At 36.2% G+C, this 25,274-nt stretch overlaps 1 protein-coding gene across 1 annotated transcript in view; it reads left to right on the forward strand.

Moving 5' to 3' along the window:
* The first annotated feature begins 217 nt into the window (after nucleotides 1–217).
* Nucleotides 218–25,274, forward strand: part of tafa3a (TAFA chemokine like family member 3a) — an 84,811-nt gene continuing 59,754 nt past the window's right edge. The window contains exon 1 of the mRNA XM_058777803.1: nucleotides 218–667. The gene's annotated coding sequence lies outside the window, so the exon portion shown is untranslated. The remainder of the gene's footprint in view (nucleotides 668–25,274) is intronic.

Below are 25,274 nucleotides of genomic sequence, written 5' to 3' on the forward strand. Positions count from 1 at the left end.
TTTACTTTCCTTTTTTTTTTTTTGTAAATTTTATATGCTTATGTTTTCCATTGGATATATTTTTGTTGGATGTTTTGTAATGCAATGGCAATGACATTCATTATACAGCGAGTCAGCAGCCAGCAGGGGGCGCCATTGGACCACAGCGCAGCGCGCGCGGAGCGCTCCCATGGGTTCCGAGCGGATGCTTGAAGTGCTGAACACTTGAGAGGCGAGTCGAGCTCCTCACCATCCTCTCCACACAACACAGCGAGCAGCCATCCTGAACACAGGACTGCAGCAGCCAAAAGCCCTCCAGAAGCGCATGACAAGCCTATGATGGATAAAGGGATTTTGCAGACTTGAACCCTTCGTTATAATAACTGCAACTAAAGATCTCATCATACATGCTCATTCAGATCCGTTCCAGCGCGCAAAGTTCAGACGCATCTGAAGGAACTTTGGAGAGTGGGAGTTTGAAGGACTCATTTGAGACTTTCTGAACTGGTGCAGGAATCGGTTTCATTTCATTTGCATTCTTGTTTGAATCTGTAGGTGATGCTTTTCCTGGGATCGTTTTTGCGAGAAGGGAAATTATCAGTCTTTGGCTCTGCTGGGGTTTTACTTCTGACAATGAAAAGCAAATGAGAGCTTTATCCCTTCACTTTTATTGACAGCTCAACGACAGGTAAGTCCTGGATTATTTCATATCATAAATTAGCCTTGGTTTTCTTAAAAAAAGAAAAAATAAGAAAAATGCTTTGTACTTCTTGCTACTGTTGAAGCATAAAACGTGTTAGTCCTCGATTTTATGTTCATTTTCTAATACATATTTTAAACTGTTCGAATTGTCAGAATTTTAGTTCCAAATTTAGAACGCACAAAATACATAAATTAAAAAATTACATAATAGCCTATATATAGCCTAAATATAATTAGTATTAATATGTATGTTATATGTTAATATATATATTTAGCAGTTTACTAGTCATAATCATAGGGAATACCTTGAACATAATTGACTGTTGTTCTACCTTTGCTTGATTTAAAGTGTATCAGTACAAGATTTGCTAAGCATTTATTTCATAATTATGAATTATGGGAAACATTGGGTACAAAAAGATGATATAGAGCTGGTATTATGAAGATGAAGATGATCCTACCGGATCTGATGGTGATGGTGATGATGATGATGATGTTGATGGATTGGGTGGTTAATAGAAAGATGATGGTGCCCACTAAAGTTGGCCATTGCCTAATATGGTGGAACACATAAGGAACATCCAGGCGACTGATGCGAAATCTTCAGTGCTGGTGGGTTTGAAAGGAAAATCAGCTTGTTTCAATCTGAATCGTTGCTGATTGTTGTTGGGGTTGCAGTGTCACATTATCTATAATTACCAAACATGTATTATTATAGTCAGTCAGCATATGTGCTGCAGGCCAAAGTACAAGTCTGCACCTTTGTGAATGAATTCAATGTCTGTGTCCAAAATCTGTGTCCAAAATAATGCCTCATCCATATAGGGATGTATGTTGGAATCCAACATTTGCGTAAAGTTTCGACTGACATTCCTTAACTCCCTCCCCTCAAAACCAAACAGATATAGCTTTCCACAATTCAATCAATTCCCAATTAAGTCCCTCCCCCTTTTCTCTATGAATTTCCTGTTTCACCCGGAAGTACGTCACATTACAGAAGTAAAAAATGCATTTCGAACATTGTTTCGTGTTGATTTTAACATCAAATCTTCAGATATTGCGCCACCCAGTGGTTATTAAAGGCATTATCTATTTATCCTTCTGATAAATGTAGTTAAGCAGTTGGTTTAAAGCATAAAAATGGCATCTGATGGAACAGAATCAATTAATAAATTCAATTTTTTCCTTTCATCTTGAATTGTATTCCTTTTAAGCATTGCTGTTATTAAATATTCACTTGGTTGTCTAAAGCTCATTTACATTTGTTCTAGATCATCAGAATTCAAAGCCTTCTAATAAATGTTGAGTTTTGAAGTCGTAATTATGATATGATGATTCACGAGTGATTTTTATGCGTGTGATGATTCACAAGTGATTTGGTGCATTGGAGGGATTTTGTTTCGAAGTAAATGGACATACAGTAGTTAGGCATGTTCATACAACTTTAGCTCTTTTCATATCATATAACAAAGACAGGCTTTGTTAGGAAGCTTTTTAGTGCTGTTTTAACAAAGTAGACAGCAAAGGTTGCACAACAGGAGCATAACTGATGTTTTATCTGTGGATTTTATCATTCACATGCTAAAACATTCACAAACTCCTATAGCCTCATAAACCATATAAATAAGTAATATTTTCTGGCATGGTTTTCACTATTGTTCATCTACATTACCCCAAATGCCTACAAATTTAAACAGCATAGTCAACATTTCCAAATTACAACTTAACCCTACTGTATCATATTAGATACATTCATTAATATTTCTAGATGAGCATATACTAAAGTGGTGAATATTTACTGAAGATTTTTTGATTATCTATACATCCAAACATCTCTCAGTCATTATTTTATTGCGATGCATTATATGTTTTGCACAGAGATTTGATCATAAAACTAAGCATTTAAATATCATCACACTAAGACATATATATAGAGTGACAACTGATATTTATATGCATTTTATGTAAGTAGTCTGCTATACCGTTATAAAAAATCTCATTGATTTACATTACAAGCTATCAAAATGTCATCTTTTTGATAATAAACATCTGCACCGCATATTTTTGCTCACACTGGGCCTCTAAGTAAAACTGAAGTGTTTTTCCCCCTTAAGTGTGAGCTCCATATTCTCACTGCATATAAATTTTTCATTTTAGTTCACTCAAAAATGAAAATTCTGTGATCATTTACTCACCCTCATGTCATTCCAAACCTGTATGGTTTTACTTCTTCTGCAAAACACAGATATTCGGATGAAATATATACAATGAAAGTCAACGGGGTCCAACAACCCTTTAAGAGGTGTCGTCAAAATTAACAATGCTATCTGTTCAATTAGGCGAGGAGGCTGCCTTTTGGTTGGAGAACAACCTATGTATTAGTAATCAAGACCGATAGCATATTCACTTATAGCCTGTAATGAATCCTAAGTGTGAAAATGAACAAGTATAAGAAGTGCAGCAGCAGAAATGAAAGCGAACACCCCGGCTTATCTTGTCAGCAGGTTCGGCCCTGACTTCACCAAGTCGCACACAACTTCTCCTTTTACATCCCCCTCTTTTGACTCCATCCTTTTCATCTGCCCTTCATCTTGCTTTTGGCGTCTCGTGTGCGGTCAGCTGTTTTTTGCAATTAGCGCTATCATCGCATTTCATCCAGCAGAACAGTGGCTGTAATAACCTTACGGCTTTTGTTGCATGCTGATACTATTCGTCCTTGATTAATTGCGCTCCCGGGAGAGCGACTCGAGAGCCGCCGTAGATCTTCCCTTTCACGCCCCATGACAAGTGACCCATTACTGTGTTTTATAGATCGCCGTCAGCAGCCTTTGAAAACGCCTGTGGGCCTGTTGGGCGATGATTTTACTGTGCCGTGTTATTTGTGGGAATTGCTGACAGACGGACCAAAGGGCAGCTGCAGATTTTTTTGGGTTTGTTTCACTGAAACGCGGCGCTGCTCTGTTAGTTTAAGTCAATGTGTCTGCTGGGCAACTTAAATTGGTTATGCTCTCCGGGTCACGCAAACAAAGGTCACAGCATCGCAATCTGTCTCACGTCTCAGAGCATCATTTGACAGTCTGATGACAGATCACAGTGCATTACTGAAACAGACGCTCGGTTTCACCCACATACTGGCATTTCAGATCATTTTCTGCAGCACCACTGAAAGAATTTGTTATTTTTCTTTTTAAAGGAATAGTTCACCCATAAATTCTAATTCTGAAATTCCAAATTCATTATTTACTCACCATGCAAACCTGTATGAACTCATGTGAAGAGCTTGTGCAGAATGTCCCCATATGGAAATGTATTATATCACGAAGAGTGATATTGCCATAATAAGGCAATATGCAATTTTCACATGCATACATTCTCTTAGAAGATTATAAGTTTATAACTTATATATAATATATAAAATGTATATATAAAATCCCCATAGTAAATCACACTTTATATTAGGTGGCCTTAACTACTATGTACTTACATCAAAAAATAAGTACAATGTACATATTTTATTGCAAAACTTTTTTTACTGCTATTAAGGTGGGATATGGTAAGGTTAGGGACAGGTTTGGTGGTATGGGTAGGTTTAAGGGTTGGGTTAAGGTGTAAGGGCTGGGTCTACAGAGTAATTATAAATGTAATTACAGAAATTAATTACAGATGTAACTACATACAGGTATTTTTATAAATATAAGTACAATGTAAAAACGTGTATGTACACAATAAGGGCATTGTATCAAATGATTAATTTAAATGTAAGTACATTGTAGTTAAGGCCACCTAATATAAAGTGGGACCCATATGTCTATATACAGTATATGTTAATATTTGAAAATGTTACAATTTCTAATTGGTTTCATATATGTTCATATGACTGTTTAATATGTGGAAATTTAATATGTTTTTAATATGTACATAATAAAATGATTGCAGAATTACAATAATAAGTAATAATGTTTCAGCTGTTCGTGATTGACTTAAAATTTTAAGTTTAGTTTCATGCATATCTAAAACATCAAGACATGTCATTCAAGGCTTGAGGTTTTTAGGTGAACTATTCCTTTAACTAGAGGTTGCAGCAAAACTCTGCTTTCATATATTTCAGAACATTGCTCTTGACAAGATCCTTCCTCCTGCACAGAGCAATGTTTTTTTCCTCTAATCTTACACTGAAAATGACACCATTTTAATGAAGAGTGCTTTTGCAAGCGGTTCACCTGACAAGATAGTGAAAGCCAGTCAGATATGAACAGATGTTTCTCATTTGTAGCCGTGGTCAAGCTCAGGTACTATCCGTTTGAGAGTGTGTGACCTTCTGATCTGTGAGATATAGATAGATGGCAGTCTGGCACGTAGGAGGAGCTCTCAGACTTCCTCTTGAAGGCAGGTCAATGCAGCAATCGTTAGAGGTAATAGGATGACAAGATACTTTTTTACAGACGTTTGCGGTAGCAATTATACAGGACTTAACATTTGCTTTTAAGGTCAGGAACATTAGAACAAGACTAATGGATCGGTGAACTACACATGAAGCACATCTTTATCACATTTAGTTTTTGTTTGCAAGTATAGGCCCTAAATATGTGTAAGAAGCAGGTGCATGAATCACTTCTGCTATTGCACAATGATTTCAGGAAGTTCAGAAGTTTCCGGTAAGCAGGTGGTGTCTAGCAGCCTTTTTGTTTTCTACGTCAGTGGTTCTCAACTGGCGTAGAAATGAGTTGCAAGTCTCTTCTGCAGGTAAAAAGAGCAATTCTAAATGCAAGTTTCAACAAGTTAACTGTATATAAAATATAATAACAACATAAGATATAATATAGTATAATGTGTGTGTATAACATAATATACTATATAATATAACAGTTAAGACAATATTATTACACAACTGTTAACTGTTTTGGAAAGAATTATATATTAAGTAATAGTAAGTAATAAAGTTATGTATTATATATGCACTATATAATAAATAAAATATACTATATTGTAGATATTATAATATTTGTATATAGTATAATTAATATAATAATTTATTTTACATTATATGTTATGTTATATTTTAACTAATTATCTATCTATTTTATCTAAATAATATAAAAATTATATAAAAATCATATTGTTTTGGGAAAATAAAAATGACATTGATTTTATATAGTATATAATATAATATTTTAAATGTTTAGTGATGAATAAATGCTTTAGCTAAATAAAAAGACTATGTTCCACACACACACACACACACACACACACACACACACACACCTATCTATCTATCTATCTATCTATACACATATAGTTGTTATATAAAACCAGTTGAGAGCCACTGCTCTGCATTTCTCATAACGGTCCAACTTATACTTCTAGACACGGCGACCAATCATAGATCATCATTCGGGCAGGTTTGTTCGGAGGGAGGGGTGTTTAAGATCACTATACATGCATGAGATGGCAGGTGATTTATTGCGGAGGCGAGGCAGAGGTGCGAGAGGCCCGTCCAGCATGTTTTGTTTCCTGAGGAACAGAGCGCTCTAGTCGTGTCCTCGGCCTTTAGCCTGTCGAATTCCAGAGGCTGTAATTTGGAGATATTGCTTTGCATGCTTGCGAGAGGGAACTGCAACCGATGCGAGATGGATTTGCCATTGTCTTCCTGCCTCAGAAATGAGGCTCTGCTCGGTGCAATCACACCGTTGCTGTGTCAAATCAAAATCATGCAGCTGGTCTGGCCTCTGTTAGCAAGAAACGGATGAAACACAGGCAAGTTGTCACAAACGCTCGGGAACTATGAGGTTTTCAGTCAAAAGACCAATGTTTCATACGTTGCTGTTTACATTTCATGAATTGTTTAGTGTCTCATAAATGTTTCACTCTCTAAATTTAGTCTATAATAGTCTGTTTAATAGCAGATTCCATTGTGACAACATACCCCATGTAGTGTGACAATATGCCCAAAGCTTTTTTTTTTTGAGCAACAACTAGCCCCAATCTTCCTATTTACTGTCTTCGCTTAATGTGTTTTCATTCATTTTAGCACATCCACCTGGTTTTTACACTCTTACAGAGCTAGCATGGATAATGAAGCGGCGCTGGGGATATTTTCCTCCTTTGAATCCTAATCTTTGGGTTTGTAATTAAAAGTACTAAAGCAGTCTCAAAACAGCATGCTTGAATTACCAATTCAGAGTCACTACAGAGCATTGAATCTGCAAATATAGCAGCTACAGCACACATTGAGATGGATGTCACACTCTACGTAATGTGTCCAAAGCTCAGTTGCGTAGCCAATTGAGAAAGCTGTGATGGCTCATAGGAGCCACGGCTTATCTCACTGTGTGTGTGTGCAAGAACAATGACAAAGTCTGAACAAAATAACAACAAACAGTCAAGTATCAGCACAGATAGAGAGGTAGAGAAGAAGATTCCTAATGTAGGTGGTCATGGAGTTATATACATTAACACTTTTATGCAAGGATGCATTAAATAGAGCAAAAGGGATAGTGAAGACGTTTATACAATTTCACAAAAGATTTCTATTTCAAATAAATCAATGCTGTTCTTTTGAACTTTCTAGTCATCAAAGAATCCTGAACAAATGCATCATGGTTTCCACAACAGTGCAACTTTTTTCAACATTATAAGAAGAAATATTAGAATGATTTCTGAAGGGTCATGTGACACTGAAGACTGCTGAAATTTAGCTTTGCCATCACAGGAATACATTTTTGTATATTTTGTATATAAAACAATACATTTTATTTTTTAAATACATTAAAATAGAAAACAGTCTTTTTAAATGTTATTAATATTTCATTAAATAGTTTTTACTCTATTTTTAATTAAAAAAATGCAGCCTTTGTGAGCGATAAAGCCCTGTTCACACCAAGAACGATAACTATAAAGATAACTATAAAGATAACGATATTAGCGTCCACACCAGCGAACGATATTGTCTGTTTATTCTAAGCACACGCGTGTCTGCCGCTTTACATTCTCGAGCTCGTTATAGTAGGATGGATTCTGATTCGCTGTAAATGTTTGTATCGTTCATCAGCTGGAAAAAAATCATTCTGAAAGTGATTCCAACGATTTTTAGAACTATATGTTTATCGTTATCTTTATAGTTATCGTGCTTGGTGTGAACGGGCCTTAAGAAACTTCTTTGAAAAACATAAAAAAAAAAAAACTTTTGAACAGTATGTTGTTTCATTAATTTCATCATATATGTATGTTTAAGACAACAAAATTGCTATAGCTGGTAGCAGATTAACATGAATATTTCCAAAAATAAATATTAATAAATATGTATTATATTTATTAAAGGGTTATTAATATTTGTATTTCTATACGATGATATGTATATATTTTTAAATATGTCTTTCTAAAGAAAATAATTGTAATTAATCTTGTGATTTTGTACTTTGTAGAGTATATTGAAAATAAATTGAAACAGTAATAGTTTCAAATTAAAAAAACAAACAAACAAAATCATTGTGTTAAACTTAAATTTCTTATCATATTTTTCTGCAAGCACACCCTTGTGTTGAAACACTCTAATTTAATTTAATTCTAACCCTAATTTAAAAAAATGTTACTGAAAATGCAATTAAAATGCAATTAATCCCAGAATTAAACTTTCAATTTAAAAGTTATAAATTAATGTTAATTATAGAAAAAACTAATTGTAATTTTACTTATTTTGCTTCGTTTGATTTCTATACCTATATTGTGAAATTAAAGGTGGTTTAATACTTTTTTTCTCTGTTAAAATATTTTCTCCTATTCCAATTTAATATGCAGAGACTATAAGTAAACTATTCATAGGTTGATTCTCCTGAAAAGTATGATGCTTTCGCAACATTACACCATTTGCAGCCAGACATCCGCTGATCCAATAATGTGAATCTGGGGGCGGGGCTTTTTGTTTTTCCAACCAATGACAAGCAGGTACACTCTAAAAAACGCTGGGTTAAATACAACCCAGCGCTGGAAGAACAAATAACCCAACTGTTGGTTGAAAACAACCCAGCTTGTGTTCTGTCCAATATTTACCCAGCACTGGGTTGTATTTAACCCAGCATTTTTTAGAGTGCAGAGTGATCTGGAAACCTGTTTGAAAACAGTCATTATTTTGACCCCAATGGTGCAGAAGTCACTTCACCTTTAAAATGTTTTAGGCAGAAAGATCCACAAAACTGAATTTTACTGTTCATATATACATAAAGAGCTAGTTGGATATCATTACGCTAAACTCTCATCACCTTGATTATGCAACAGCGTAACCTTGCGGATATTTTGCAAGCGATTATTCCCTGTGCCGATGTGCTCTTTGTCGAATGCAGCTCCGTGTGTGATTGGATTTAGCAGAGAGCAGGGTAGCTTTGTGAGCGCAGAGAATGTGAGTGGGCATCCTGGAAGCTTCTGTGCCGCCACATAATGCTTGACTGATGTGAGGAGTGAGAGACAAAGAGAGAGAAAGAACCAGTTACTGAAAGAAACAGAGGGAGGGAAGGAGAGGGAAGGGATAAAGGGATGGAGAAAGAAAGGGGGATACAAAAACGAGAGAGGGATGAGGAAGACGGGCGAAAGAGGCCACATGTTTTATAGATGCCATTTAAAAGAGCGTGCTGGAGTGGAGGCAGACTGCAATGAACTGTAACCGCGACAAAACACCAAAACAATAAACAAACAAATTGGTTGCCTAGGAGTCGTCAGTGTGCCATCGCCGCCTCCCACCAGAGCGAGAACATCCCCTCATCCTGCACGGTGTGTTCCTTTGAGATTAAAACAGGAAATACATCTCTCACAGACTCATTCTTTCTCTCTTGGCCACCGGGTCTGGATTGGGCTCAGTTTTTTCTTCTCTATCGCTCTCTACCAACTTTTGTCCCTAAAGGAAAATGTTATTGCTCAGCGGTTGCTTTTTCATGGCTCATCAGATCTCAGTTATGTTTCATTCAAGTATGAACTTGGTTTCCTCTTAAATTCCAATTGTTGCTGAAAGCCTATATACATTTATTTGATCAAAAATACAGTAAAAATAGCAATATTGTGAAATATTATTAATAACTGTTTTTATATATATTTTAAAATGTAATTTATTCCTGTAATGCAAACCTGAATTTTCCTGAATGATCCTTCAGAAATCATTCTAATATACAGTACTGATTTCTTCTTATTAAAAACAGTTTTTAATTAAAACAGAAATGTTAATAAATTTTATCTTTTATAAATAGAAAGTTCAAAAGAACAGCATTTAGCATCGAAATAAATATTTTCATGACATTGTTATAAAGTCATTTAAAAAAAAATGCAAAATCAGTTTAACGCATCGTTTCTGGGTAAAAGTATTAATTTCATTAAAAAATTCTTAAAAAAAAAAATCTTACCGACCTCAAGCTTTTGAACAGTATTATACTGTATTATACGGATTTTTTCCTAAGTAAAGACCCCAGTAAACTCATTTTTTAATACATATTAAAATGAATAATTCTACATTACCTTTTTAAAAAAGTGAGATATTAAAAAGTTTAAATGTAGGAATTTTGTTTTCATGTGTGCTTATATCTCCAAAGGGAATTTTTATTGCTCAGAAGAAGCTCTTCTCAGATGTTTTGGTAACACTTTAGTATAGGGACCAATTCTCACTATTAACTAGTTGATTATTAGCATGCATATTACTAGCATATTGGCTATTTATTAGTACTTATAAAGCACATATTCTGCACGACCATATGCTACATCCCTAATCCTACCCAATACATACACTTAACAACTACCTTACTAACTATTAATCAGCAGCAAATTAGGAGTTTATTGAGGCAAAAGTCATAGTTAATTGTTTGTTAATAGTGAGAATTGAACCTTAAAATAAAGTGTGACCGGTGTTTTTCCTAAAGAAATAAAAAGAAATAAAACTGACATTAAAACCAAAAACCTCAAATGAGACAGTACGGGTAGAGAGCTATACAATGAATTCAGTTTAATTCCACAATCTGATGAGAAATATTTGAGTCCACATTAAGATCTCCTTTTGATTGCACACTTTTGTATCTTAGCAAATCTGATCAGTTTTGAAACACTAGAGGAGACACGTGAGCTTACCGGAGTCTTTTTCTCAGTGGATAGTTCTTCATTTAATCTCATTGCTCTGATCTCATAAGGAGATCTCAGTTGAAAATTTGTTTTCCTATGTATCTACATAGTTCTATCTCCACCCCCCAGTTTTTGTTCCTACACACAAATACCCTGAATACAATCTTGTATGTGCTATAGTGGTTGTGTTTTACTGCAATAACGTGTGTTGCTCTCTCTATCTTGAATGTAATTCTTACAGTCCGCTCGCCGGTCTCTGTATGTCCACCGGTTGCCCTGAGCTCCATCAGGCTGAGTTTATGTGGCAGTCTTGTTGTGAGGCGCTGTGTAAACACAGTGAAATTGCTCAGGGCCGGATTCCTCTCTCCACACTCTCTTTTCGATCCCACCGGACTTATTTTCAATATGCCACTCTCAAAGCAAACCATATTACCATAAGCTCTCTCAATATAGCAGGGTTGTGCAGAAAAATATCGTCCCAGGCTGAAATTTTGATGATCAGCTTAACGTGACTTTTTCAGTTTTCCTTCCTACATGATTTCAGATCGCACGCTCATTAATTTACTTTCGCTTACATGTTCGGAAAGCACGAATGGACAAATTGAGATGCAGCTGGCATATAAGCAGCAATGATGTTTCTGGTACAGCCGTGTTGTTTCAATCACTGGGTCTAACAGCAGTGTGACTCGGTGGCTTATTATTATTCTCAAAGCCGGGGTGAGAACTGCTTTTGTTAATTAAACTGTGAAGACGCTAGATTAGGTTGCAAGATCTATTTACATCAAGAGCAAAGCAAAAATGCATTTCGGTCATTACAAATTAACCCTTGTGACAAGAGATTGTCGATTCTGAACACACAATCCTAAAGCTTATATATTATTGGTATAATTTCATGATTTCTGCTAGACAAAGAGAAAAAAAAAAAAAATCAGACAAGGCTTGTTCTGTTGCCAAGCAAATTTAATCACCAGAAATGAACTAGATTATTAGAAAATAGGCATTAAAACATAATTCTGTAAGATATAAAACAATTTTGGTTGCTTTTCCAGCACACATAAGTATATATACACTATCATTCAAAAGTTTGGGGTTAGTACGATTTGCTCATCGAGGCTGCAGTTATTTGAAAACATGAATTTTATGCAATTTAAAATAACTGTTTTATATTTAAATATATTTTAATAAGTATTTTATTTCTATGATGCAAAGCTGAATTTGCAGCATCATTACTCCAGTCATCAGTGTCACATGATCCTTCAGAAATCATTATAATATACTGATTTACTGCTCAAGAAATATTTCTTATTATTATCCATGTTTTTTTTTAACAACTGATTTACTGCTGCTCTCATTTAATGCAATTACACAGAACATATTTATAATGATCATCTTATTTGTTTACAACGAGCACAACATATAATTGCGACAAGAGGTGTTTGCAAATGGAGACCATACACTGTAGAGTTCTGCTCCACCATTACAAGTCACGGATGTACCGCCCACGTTCCTGACAGCATAATCGTGGCAGAGCTGGAACTGGCCTCGGAGGCTGCCATCTAAGCTGGAGTCGTCCCACTTGCCCTCCCCTTCTGTGGGTTCCCGCTCCTGCCACACACCCATGCCACGCTTGTTGTAGCGTGTCGGCGTTTGGCAGCCCTTTATTCCTTCCCCTTTCTGTTTTCCCGAATCTCCATTATCTCCAATGCCGCAGAACGTCCTGAGGCCTTTACTGTCAGCTCTCGACACAGTGCTGAACGTTCAGGTGGGTTTGCGTTTTCAGATAAAGCAGGTGTTGCTCTTGCGTTCTGTGATGGAACAGAAGTTGTTGTAATTGGGTGTTTCTTCAACTATGAGCACTTTTGCCCCGTGGAAAATTTATTTCCTCAAAACACTTTTCAAATTCTCTACTAAGTTAGTGTCCAGCAGTGTACACACATGCATCACAGGAGAATTTCCTCCACATCTCAGATCACCTTTATTTCTGGAAATCTCAGCAAGGGAAATGGCATTTTATACATTTTTGGAATAAAATTTGTCTTGCTATGGCTAATTTAATAACTATCATTTTATGAGTCCTAAATACATAGAAATATTATAATATTATATATAATATTTTTAACACTAACAAAATTGCAGCCCAATCATAAATGATACACAGTAGTTAAAATATTTATGTACCATATTCCACTCCTTGTTTAAACGGTCATAGCTTTAAAAAACAGTTTATATTTTTATGATGGGTAGATAATAATAATAATAATAATAATAATAGCAGCAGTAGTAGTAGTAGTAGTAGTAGTAGTAACAACAACAACAAAAATAATGAAATATTCACACATTAAATAGTGTACCATTTCTCACTGTTTAAAAAACCATAGTATTAAAAATGCAACACTTCCTATTTTTATGATGGAATGAATGAATGAATGAATGAATAAAATTTTGACACATTAAATATTATTCAAAATTTCACTTTGCAATTCATATATTTATGATGGATAAAATAATACATTTTCACACATTATATAATGAAAACTTATGTACCATATGACACTCGCAGTTTTAAAAATGTAATAATAATGTTGCATGTATGTACATGTATGTATGTGTGTGTCTGTGTGTGTGTGACATAGATGTATAAAACAAAATAACAGGAGAATAATAAATAAAGAATGAAAAAAAAAAAAAAAACAGCCCTGAAATCCATACAGTGAAATCTGCCTATAGCTGAAGAAGCTGCGCTTACTATCTCATTTCCTTGTCTCTTTGTCTCTCTGTTTCTCTCTCTCTCGCTCAGGCAGCATTCATGCATCCCAGCAACCTCTGCCAGGTCCGCCCCACGCCTGTAATCATTAGGCTGCAATTTGGGGCTGAAAATCGCAATTATAGGCTATGGCAATCGGTTGTTATTTTTCTCTGATGCTTGTTATTTCTTTGTCGGGGCAGAAACGACCCCTCTCTGATTGTAATTAGGGGAATACGAGACAATAAAGCGCACAATTACGTGAAAGGTTTCCACGTTTTGCGCTTGTCAGGCAGGGCTGGGGACGGGAGTCCCCGGGTGCAAACTGCAGCAGTGAAGAGTTGACAGATTGAAATGGGCGCCCCTGGCAGTTTTTGACCCTCTCATGTCTAATAAATAAGCTGGCAGAGCAGAGATCGAAAGATCGACAGAGGAAAGATTTCTCTCTCTTTTTCACCACCTGCTAGGGCACTTTCTTCTGACCTAACATAGAAAGTCTTCAAGTTACTCATCGTCAGACAATTCTTTGAAAGAACAGCGAGAACTTCAAAGGAGGTCTCTGATCATAAATTCATTCCACGCCGCCTTGTCTTGGCCTTGATCTGTGACAAAGAATATGAAACAGATATCGGAATATTCGCTTTTGTTATCTATCCCCCCACCCCGAACCCCACCCACGACTTGGACTTGGCTCAAGGGCAGCTTTGGGCACATGGCCTTTTGATCATGTCGTTTTCTCTCATATGTATATGTGAATACGCTATAGCTACATGCGGAGATAAGACTAGATTTGAGGATTGAAGCAATTCGCCAGTTGAAATGGAGCCGTTTGAAAACCTAACGAGCGATCACAAAAAGATTCCATATCGCTGGCACGTTTTGCGGAGGAGGAAAGTCAAATCCTTCACGGTCCAATCGAGCCTGTCAGTTTTAGCAGTCAAACACAATACGGGCTTGTTTTCGGCGTTCTTACGACCATCATGGCAGTCTGACACTGTGCTGAGATTTACAGGTCTTTCATTTACTCGTTTTTTTTTTTTTTTTTGCTTGGGTGATAAAATGGAACAAATGTGCTTTGGAGCACAATCGGTAAATACTTTCACCATGTCAGGACATTATTAAAACTCATAAGTCATTGGCCTAGGCTGTTGCTGTTGTATTTCTCTAAACGTCAAGCCTGGAAAGTCAAGCTGAAGTGGGTTTATGTTAACAAAATGGAGGATTATTAATACATCTGCTTTGATACAGAGATCTGCTTTTTGATGTTTAAACACTATTTCTTCTAAAGGGATGTGGTGATGGGAAAAATATATTAGATCGAATGAAAAATTGTATTTAAATGCTTTTTGCAATCTCTTGTAAAACCTTTGCGTTCCCCTGAGAAACTTTGAGTTAGCTCACAAAAATTTTGCATTCTCTTGCACAACTTTTGCTGTCCCTTGAGAAACTTTGCGTTCTCTCTCAAAACTTTTGTGATGGAATAATATGAGGTGGGAGGAAAAACTATACTATAATGCTGTTTGCAAAAGTTTTATGAGTGGATGTAAAGTCAATAGGACAATTCTAAATATTTTTAAATGCTCACGCATTTCCATCCCAAGTTGGCGATATTGTTATGTAATTGCTTATAAAGAAATAATAACACTCGCAAAAATGTCTCATAATACTCAAAAAGACATTCGCTTGTCGCCATCTACTGGTGAAATCATGTAACAACATTTGCTAGTCGCATTGATGATGCATTAATGTAACCGACACTCACTAGTACTGGTAAATTGCAGTATTGGCTAAAATATTGTGGTATTACTGTTAGCAACATAAACCAAAGTCTGGATGTGGTGCTTAAAATTCATGGTGATTTGAGAATGATTTTTATGACTTTTAAAATATTCTGACAGTGTCTCCTTATTATCTTTTATATCATAGTACAAGAATGCAAGGCAGTGGAAGGACATTTTGTGCCCTTTGCATATCTAATTTAAATATCTGAGTTAAAATGAGGTTTTCTGGAAATGAGCCTGAAGGAATTTTACACTTTTTAACCTGAAAGTTAAATCACACATTCATCTCATTGATTTTGATTTTCTATGGAACCAAGAGGCTTATAGAACAGCATCAGCCAGTCCAACAAACTCTCAAAACACACACGCACGCACAAACACACACTAAGAAAAATGTATGCCTTGTCACTGGGACAGTACTCTCAAAATGATCATTGTACATTATTTTCCCCTAAAAAGTTTATAGCAGTACCTTAAGGGTGCATATGACCACTCAAGGCACTGATATGCACCTTGCAGGGGTAGATAAGATACAGAGTTGTCCCTGTTGTTACCCCTAAAAGTACAGTTTTTGCATAATGAAATATACAGATTACTTATTGAGAAAAGGTATTATAGGCCTATTACTTTTAAAGCATGCGGTGGAAAAACTGGTAAAAAAAATCCCAATAGCCACCATTCAGAACAATCATATAGCAATGCACTAAAAACACTCATAATACCTTAGCAACCCCTGACAACCACATACAATATCTTAACATCATGATGACAAGTTTTGCAATATGAACACCAGAAATAACTAGTTCTGTCGCATGCTTTCATTTTACCATGCTCTTGCTGCATGCACAAAATAGTTCGGATTCTTAATTTTTGGACACTCATTGATAGATCACCAGGAAACCAAAAATGCTGCTCTTTACAAATTAGGCCCATTAGGCACATACGGTTGGACATCTTGAATATTTATGTCACAGTCACTCTGTGTAAAAAAACTTTTCAGCCATTACATTCTCCGGGTTTGCTTCAAGGACAATTTTAAGAACAGTCCCACAGGTTTTGCGGTGGGTTGGATTTTGAAGCAACATTTTGAGACAGTGTCAGGAATTATTATGTAAGAAGAGAGAAGACAATGGCTTATCTGCAGTGCCTCTGCATCTGTGGAGGTGACTAATTTCTCAGAGCTACGGAACCATCACTTAGAGTTCAGCGGGAAAAAAATGATAACGTGTGAGAGAAAGAGGCAAAGCCAAGATTGGATGAGCTCTGCTCTACTTTTCACAGGAAGGAAGAGCTGCCCACATCGCTGGAACCTGACATGCTCTCTTTTCCCACTCTATGGCCTCCTGTCTGTTTGACAGCCTGATCCGTGTTTACTTCCTCTCAAAAAATACGGACAAATCATAGACGGCCACGAACGCCCCCTCTTCCCTCAATCTTTTTTCTGCGTGCGAGTGTGTGTTCGAGACGCCAACCCTGATGTTCCCTCTCTCCCTGCCGGTATTTCCACTTTCTCAATGCGTGTCAGCCAAGTGGAAAAGACCTGTCAGTCAAATAAAGCATGCACACACACCAGTGTTTCCTGCAGAATTAGTTTTTTGCAAAAACCTGTGCAACCCCTTTTTAATTGGTCCTAGCCACATACATTTATTTATTAAGTACATACATTTATTTAAGTACAGTTAATTTAACTCATTAATTTGGTCGCATTAAATATTAAAAAACCTTTAAAAAATGCACTGTGATGAGTATGTGCAGTGCCATAATAAGGAATTTTTCTACCATCAGAGCAATTTGATTTCATGTTTGATTCATTAAAAGATTCCTCTCATAAGAGTCTTCCATGCTGCAGGGGTTTATTTTTTGCATGCAGTCAGTGAAGCAAATGCAATAAAAAGATGTGTTGTCTACAGTGTATTTTTCTATGCCATCACATTCAATTCAGACTGCAAACTCACAACTTGAGTAAAACATAATTTCTTTTGTAATGGCGCTGTGCTGGAAACACTGGCATAGACATAATTAAATGTCAAAGAACACATGCAGATCTTGCAGTAAAAGTAACTCTACACTTCCAAAATTACTCTGAATTTTGACAACAGACAGATGTTGCTATTGATTCATGTCCTCAACCGAACGTGTTCTCCTGAACTTACATAAAACTCATTAAACAAAACTTTCTAGAAGATGATGTCTTTCCAAGAGGGCCACAATTAAATGTCAAATAATCGTACTTTACCATTCAAAAGTTTAGGGTTGGTTAGTTTTTGTTTTTGAAAGAAGTCTTTTGTGCTCACTAAGGCTGCATTTATTTAATACAGTAAAAACAGCAATATTGTGAAATATTATTACAATTTAAAGAGTAAACTGGTACTTTAAAGATAGTTTTCTATTTAAATATCTTTTAAAATATTATTTATTCCTTATACAATCAGCATCATTACTCCAGTCTTCAGTGTCACATGATCCTTAAGAAATCATTCTAATATTCTGATTTGCTACTCAAGAAACATTTTTAATTATTAATCAATATAGAAAACAGTTGTGCTGCTTAATATATTTGTGGAAACTTTGATATATATTATTTTTCTGGATTCTTTGATGATTAGAAAGTTCAAAAGAACAGCGTTTATTTAATGTAGAAAACTTCTGTAACATTATAAATGTCTTTACTGTCACTTTTAATCTTCAAACTTTTGAACAATAGGCTGTAATGATCGATAAATCACAATGATAACCTTATGGCTTTTATTTGAAATTTAATGTTTTATCTGATTTTATGGAACATTAAAAATACACAGAGATAAAACTGAGAAAATCTTGTCTTTAATGACCACAGTGATGAATGTGTCTCACAGAAATCTGGCCATAAAGTTGTACGATCCACATAAATGGGCACTTAGAGGGTTTTTAGTGAGAAAAATCTTTCTAGGGCTAAATTAACTTTTAAGCAGGGTTCTGACCTACAACCCACATCTACATATCCACTGACATCACTGAAATCATTTTGAAAGGATGCTTGGTTTCCAAACCAACTTGGTGTACAAACGGCTTGTGTTAGTGGTACTTTTTTTTTTTTTTTTACTTGAACAAACCATTCTCACTCACTTCCATGCACTATATTCCATTCATTGAACTCTCTCTTGTGAAGCACAGGGCTGCTTTGGTCTTTTTTCACTTCAAAGACTGACTATAGCACATTATGGTAGGGGCTGTGAAGGAGCATATCATTGGTTGGACATGCTGAATGAATATGCCATATACACTGAATGAGTTGGTGTTTTGCGGCTGAATGACTTGAGACAGCACTGAACAAACTAGGACATGATGCTTGTGAGTGAACTAACCAAATGAGGTATGCCGAATGAGAATCTGCTGACAATGACTGAATAAACTGGATAACTAGGAAAGGAAAGTTGGTCAAGAAAAACTCTGAATGTGACTTGACAAAGTCTTGACTGAAATTCAAAACATTTTTTAAAAAGCCTTTATATTTGAAGGTTATACAGACCTTACAGCCTGCAAGACAGACAGACCGAGGCTATATAGAGTGTTACTGATGGATTGAAAGACAGGACCCCATTAATGCGCGTCTTAAGCCCAAGGCCCTCAGGCTGAGGGAGTGTTCTGGTACTGGAGAAAAGTTTGAAATATTTTAACATATTGCTTTAAAAACTTTTTCATAAAAAAAACAACAACAACACTTTTCTATATAAGTTAGCAGTTTTTCCTGCTACAACATTATTTTGCCTGCCAATATTTAGCAGTTTAGAATCAGAACCAGCGATGCTGAATCAAATGAATAAATCTTTCGATTTGGTTCACTCGTGTGAACTGATGTCTGAATCGGTTCTGGATTAAGTTTGAATCGTTCGGATAGTTCGCTCACGCGCTGAATCGTTTCCGGTTTCTGATTCCATAAAACAGCGCGCAATTGAGATTAAACAAGCATATATGTTTAATATATATATAAGTACCCTATGAATTATCTTAAATGTAGTTCAGCTTATAGTTTGCAATATAAGATAACAAGAATTCATTTTCTGGTGAACAGATTCGAAAAATACAAATCTGAAAATGCCCAGCTCTAGCTCCTGGATATGCATATGCATCCACACACACCCACATCTGTGAATTTATTTAAAAGCACTATTCTCCATTATTTAAGGCCTTGTATCGCAGGCTCACAATTCAGACAATAGAAGAGTGGATGCTTGTGTGTGTGTTGATGAAGGCAAGAGTGCGTGTGGATGGACATGTCATTTTGGCCCCTCATTAATGGCAGCGAGAGAGCATGAATCCTCTCTAATGCATTCTCCTACCTTGTTCTTTCTCCTCTGTGAGCGGCCTTTGCCTTCCCCTGACAGGACAGAGCCGCTTCTCAACACAGGTGTGATGTTCGACAGACAATTTCCCAGGCTTTTTTTTCTTCACCCTCCTTTTTTACCTTCATTCTCTCGGGGTCCCAGGGAGTGCCGCCCCTGTGAGATGGAGGGATGAAGTGGGAAGAGCAGGGACGAGAGTGGGCAGGCGAGTGGATAAAAAGGCTGCTGTTCTTTTTCATTTGTGCCTTTTTTTTCTCCCTCTCATTTTCCCTCTTCTCTCAGCCAGCTTTTTCTCTGGCTGTCCTGGTTTCTGGTTCTCCAGGGCCAGGGCCTATATTCGGCCGACATCGGTGTGGGGCTGAGGTTTCTCTCAGATTCTTTGGTTTAATCAACATTCAGCAGGCTGATAAAACAGAAAAATTCAAAGTGGAAATCCAGCTTTAGTTGCTGATATGGTTTTCAATGCACATGGTGCACATGGTGGCCTATTGCTGATATAATAGCAATATAGGAATATATTTGCAAATGGGCTGAGTCTGTATCAAATATTTATCATGTAGTCGTGATGATTTTGATGGCAAAGTAAAATGATGCAACGTCACGAATACTGTAGTGATCTTAATGCACTTTTTATTTGGTTGTCAAGTTTCTTAAAAAGTGTGTCCGTAGACTGTTTTGCATTTCATTCTTGGCTCGTTTGGCAGCATTTTGATCAATTTAATTAATTTCCTCATTAAACTTAAGAAGCAAAAATTTGACTTGTTAGTTTGATTCATTTTCGTGAATCAGTTCAAACTCGTTTAATGAATCATTTAAAAACTCTGATTCAGTTCTCATTTAGTTCTTTAAACATTATGAATCAGTCATATAATTACAATCTGTTTTAGATGTACAGCAATTTTTGAGCAAAGAGCCTAAATGATTGATTCATAATGTTTAATGTAAGAACTAAAACATCTCTTCTATATTTATTTGAGCCTCTAACTCTAGCACTCTCTATTCTAATTCTATTCTTAAAACAAACAAACAAACAAAAACTAACACTAGCTTTGCTAATCTTTTTCTATTCTATCTGTTTTCTTTTTATTTATTATATGATAAAAAAAACCTTGCTACGTGTACTGCATTAAGCTAACTGAGACTTGTTATAGCACTTGCATATCATTGCTCTTTTGTTGATTCTCATTCTTCCATTGTCCTCATTTGTAAGTCTCTTTGGATAAAAGCGTCTGCTAAATGACTAAATGTAAAAAAATTTTTTTTAATAAAATATATATATATATATATATATATATTTATATATTTATATATACATTGTTTACCTTGCTTCATGGGATTGAAGTTAATTCTTAGTTAATTCATAAAATAGTTTAGTATCTTTGTCTTTTCTAGTGGTTTTCATTCTTCTTTTTAAACTTCAAATAAAAGGTTGAGTTATTGTGACTCGTCTCTTAGCTGTTTGGTTTGGTTTATGTTCTTTATTAGCATCTCTGTTCAAGATGACTTTAAAGACCACTAAAAATGTCAGTGAGTACTGTTAATAAACAACCTCCCGATTCAAAATGAGCCATCAGGGATCATGTGATCATAAACCGCACAATTACTTCCTTGAAGTGACCGTTGTATGTACATTTCGCTAATGGCCTTCAAATAACATTTCCTTCCTGCAGCAATTCCAAAACTGCCACTTATAATTCGCACCATACATCTGAAATGAGCTAGAATAAATGTGAATTGCAAGTTATATAGATTACTGTTTACACTAGGTTGCAAATAGCATCTGCCAAATTTTATTTATGATGTTTCATCTAAGGTTTTGTATTAAGAGCTGTATTATAACATCTGTATCTGTAAACAGGTATAATGTACAGTGCCATAGTTCATTCACAACGCAGCTGTTCTCTTAGCCACAATTATTTGCTAAATGACAATAAATAAACACAAGAACAAAATGATCTCTCTTGCCGCCTGGTTCTCTTCCAATCAGGCCACTATAATGAGACTTAGACTTGCGTAAGCCTGGGTAAATACCTGCAAGTATGTAAATGACATAAAACGAGGGCTAGTGCACAATGGCTGTCAGCAGACTCTGCAGTGAGAACTGTATTAAACTTGCACGAGAAAATCAATTCGGAAAATATAGAGGCAATTATTTTGTCTCCCACACAGCCTGACAAAATAACTGCCAAGTGAAGCTGGGAGGAGAAATAAATAATGAAAGAGAGAGAATGAGAGCAAGCAGTGAGGAGACGCGACTACACGAGACACATTAAGAATCTCACAGCCACCCGCAGCCGCACAAACCCAAACAGATGCTGGAACACATCTATAGACATATGTGAATGGCATTGTGGAAAGTTACCTTTAAAAAGTAATGTATTGCATTATTGCTTGTTCTGCTAAATAAAACTAATTATGTTGTATAATACCTTATGGAAGGTGATGTTATTTTAGCATTACTTGCCTTTGTCTGAGGGTTACGTTTTATTATTTAAAGCGATATTTTCCTTACCCTGTGACTATATTTTAGGGAAAAAAATTTCTATTACATGTCAATGCAAAATCAATTTGTCTTTATGCATGTTTCTTGTCTTATTAACAATTCATCACATATTATTCCAAAGATGATGTTTGCCTTTGTAATAATATAAATTGAGATAACCTGTCTTCAAAATATGTTATAGAAGCCATCATGATTTAAATCAGTTCCTGATGGGAACTACATTTTTTTTTTTCCATGTACGTGAAGAAAAATGTTGATGTCAGTGAATGAATGTATAGCTAGACACTGTAAATTCTAAATCTTTACTCAAACATATAAACACATTTTTTTTTTTTTTTTTGTTTTACAAAAATAAATATTTAAATCATTTTAATAACAAATAATTCAATAATAATGCTAAATATTTTACAAAAATAATATAAAAATGTAAGCAAAACTTGAATTAGGAGCTGCTTTCCATGTAAGTAAATGGGACCAATTTTTGGAGGGTTTAAGTGCAAAAATGTGACAAACAAACAAATTTTTATAAATGTATTATTTAAGCTGTAAAGTTGGTCAAAGACTGTTTGCAAAGTTTTAAAAAAAGTCCAAGTTTAACATACAGTGGGGGAAAAAATTATTTGATACCCTGCTGATTTTGTATGTTTGCCTGCTGACAAAGAAATGATCAGTCTATAATTTTAATGGTAGGTTTATTCGAACAGTGAGAGACAGAATAGCAACAAAAAAATCCAGAAAAATGCATTTCAAAAATGTATAAATTGATTTGCATTTGAATGAGTAAAATAAGTATTTGACCCCTTTGCAAAACATGACTTAGTACTTGGTGGCAAAACCCTTGTTGGCAATCACAGAGGTCAGACTTTTCTTGTAGTTGGCCACCAGGTTTGCACACATCTCAGGAGGGATTTTGTCCCACTTCTCTTTGCAGATCCTCTCCAAGTCATTAAGGTTTCGAGGCTGATGTTTGGCAACTCAAACCTTCAACTCCCTCCACAGATTTTCTATGGGATTAAGGTCTGGAGACTGGCTAGGCCGGCCTGGCTAAGGAGCTTAATGTGCTTCTTCTTGAGCCACTCCTTTGTTCCCTTGGTCGTGTGTTTTTGGTCATTGTCATGCTGGAATACCCATCCACGACCCATTTTCAATGCCCTGGCTGGCTTCAATGCCCTGGCCCTGACGGTACATGGCCCCGTCCATCGTCCCTTTGATGTGGTGCAGTTGTCCTGTCCCCTTAGCAGAAAAACACCCCCAAAGCATAATGTTTCCACCTCTTCTTGGGGTCATAGGCAGCATTCCTCCTCCTCCAAACACAGCGAGTTGAGTTGATGCCAAAGAGCTCGATTTTGGTCTCATCTGACCAAAACACTTTCACCCAGTTCTCCTCTGAATCGTTCAGATATTCATTGGTAAACTGCAGACAGGCCTGTACATGTGCTTTCTTGAGCAGGGGGACCTTGCAGGTGCTGCAGGATTTCAGTCCTTCATGGCGTAGTGTGTTACCAATTGTTTTCTTGGTGACTATGGTCCCAGCTGCCTTGAGATCATTGACAATATCCTCTCGTGTAGTTCTGGGCTGATTCCTGACCGTTCTCATGATCATTGAAACTCCACAAGGTGAGATCTTGCATGGAGCCTTTGCCCCCTTAGGGTCACTTTTCGACGTGAAGGGTCCTCCATTGTTTTCAGTTGTTTGTCTTAATTTAATGGTTTGCATGCATTTGTAAAAAATTTAAATAATTTTATATACATTTTTACTTTCATTGGAGCACCTAACCCCACCCCTACCCTAAACCTACCCACCATTACAAACAAGTCGTGATGCATTCCAAGTCTTCTGAAGCCATACAAAGTCTTTATGCGAAGAAGAGAGTAAAACACAAGGTTTTAATCGCTGAGAATGATCCCGCTCTGTTAACGTGCTCACATCTCATTCAAAAACATACTCCCGTCCCATGACGCATGACGCAACCGGTCACGAGACACACAAGAGCCAATAGCCTGTCACAACAGCATGACGCAATCGATCACGAGACACGCAAGAGCCAATGGCATTTCACAACCAAAGCTGACGTAAGGCTTCTTCTGGCGTCATTTTTTGAATTCGAGCACAGACTGCAGCAGCACACAAGAAGTCTTTATGGCGGACGGAGATGGCGATCGCGTCTGTTCCTCTCACAAATCAATCGTTTTGCCTCGGAAGACTTGGAATATTAATACTTTTTAAATAAATTATGATGGTAGTTGTATCTGCCTGCTATATCTTGTGTTTTATTGACAGATGGTAGGTTTAGGGGCAGGGGTTGGGTTATGTGCTCAAAAATGTGTAAATAATGTAATATAAATAAAGCCGTTTTGACTGATCACACCCCTACATATATGAAATAATGGCAATGTTATTACCCAATATATCATTTAATTATGACGATAAAATTCCCAGTATCGCGTCGGCATATTGACGCTAAGGGTTTTCTATTTAAAACAACGGAGGACCCTTCACGTCGAAAAGTGACGCTAAAGGGGTACCTTGAGCGTCAAAAAGCGATGCCAAAACTGACCAAGCTTCAATATGTGACGAGTTGGGATGAGGCTGTGTTGAGTATTTAGAGAGCAGAATGGCCAATATAGTGCAGTACACATGGGTGTCATACTGTTTGTAACATTATGAAATAGCTTAGCTTATGAATATTGCTTGGTTATGCACAATTAATGATTACAATTTTTGATAGAGTAGTTTATCTGAACTTTTGGTAACTGCTTTGAGTGCTGGAGGTTTTGGGCTTGTTCTTTAGCCCTAATATTACAATTTTTTCTGTAAACCAAGATTGCATTCATATATCACTGCATCGCTTTTTTGCAGCAGTTATCAACTGTAGTAAAATGTCCTCAGAGGACTTCAATATTTATTTTATAGCGCGCATAAACCTTTTGATCTACTGTATACCTAGAAGCTCAGCAGTCCCAAGTTAAAGCAAGATAAAAAAAACTTTTACTTGGAAGAACAAGGAAATGGAGTTCAAGTGAGGTTGAATGTTTGCTATGTTGTAATGAAAATATTCTTATTATCTTTAAGCTATGGCAATAGCTATGATATAGATAAGGCAATAAATTCACATGAAATTTGTTTATATGGCAAGTAACCAAATAACAAGTGA

Source organism: Onychostoma macrolepis, chromosome 06 (genome assembly GCF_012432095.1).
Source record: "Onychostoma macrolepis isolate SWU-2019 chromosome 06, ASM1243209v1, whole genome shotgun sequence".
Classification (NCBI taxonomy): Eukaryota; Metazoa; Chordata; class Actinopteri; order Cypriniformes; family Cyprinidae; genus Onychostoma; species Onychostoma macrolepis.